Below are 1,084 nucleotides of genomic sequence, written 5' to 3' on the forward strand. Positions count from 1 at the left end.
GTGTCAGGAGATGCTTTGTTCCCCAGCTTGGATCATAGTTTCTGGGCAGCTTATACATGGTCACAAATCTTCCATAAGGCAGTTAATGGTTTTCTAGTTACGAAGGAGATAAATGAAGCACAGAAAAAACTCAAGATCTTAGAAGGACCTGGGGAACAGCCCAGGTACACATTCAAACCTCCAAGTCTTGGAGAGATGATCTCTCACACAGAGAAGATCTCTCTTCTGTCTCACTAGAGGATGGACAAATCTATGTCAAAATAGTTTAAGCAGAACAATTCCTGCCCTGGGGTATGGGGAGCGGGAGCTGCCCTCCTGAGGTCTCCTCCAGCTCTCTCTGCCACAGCCCAGCAAGCTCCAGAAAGGGATTTGAAAGTGGATTTGGCTGCATTTGCTGCCCCATGGCTGGACAACCCCACTGAGACGTGCTTGGGATGGGGCCTCTCTGGTCTGCAATGCACCGTGGCATCAACCTCTGCACATGAGGAAGAGGTTGGCGAGGAAGGGTGGCTGCAGTGCCAGGGCAGAGCACGTTTGCAGCCCCCGTGTGTCCACCTCTAACACCTCCATCCCAGGAAGGTGCATCCCAGAGAAATTTCCACCGTTCCTGTTGCGAAGCGGCTGATTGTGCGATGTGTCACATCCTGCAGGCAGGACGACAGGTGATGGAGATGAGGGAGGCTCTCACCTGGGCTAGGTGAGGTGTAAGGAGCCACTGGGAACACGATGTTTTGAATCACTGACTCCAGATCCCGGCTTTGCTGCAACAATCCTCCCAGGTGATCCCTCTTCTAACCCTACCAGGCCACATCCCATAAGTAGTTTGTGGCCTTTTGCCCCCTTAGAGAGAGCAGGTCCAGCCAAACACTCCCCTTGATGTCTACGAACCTGTTTCTCATTTCCATTCAATGTGTATTCCTGGCCAGATGCTCCTCACTTCTCCCTGGCTCCAAGTCTTCAGCTCTGAGAGGTCTCACCCCTCCCTGGTCCTTCCCAGCGTCTCTCACCATCAGAACATCGCTGGGTATCAGCTGCTGAAGACACGTAGGGGCTGCCGGAGCCGCCTCTGTTGGGGGGGGCGAGA

Source organism: Buceros rhinoceros, unplaced genomic scaffold (genome assembly GCF_000710305.1).
Source record: "Buceros rhinoceros silvestris isolate BGI_N320 unplaced genomic scaffold, ASM71030v1 scaffold7828, whole genome shotgun sequence".
In the NCBI taxonomy this organism is placed as follows: Eukaryota; Metazoa; Chordata; class Aves; order Bucerotiformes; family Bucerotidae; genus Buceros; species Buceros rhinoceros.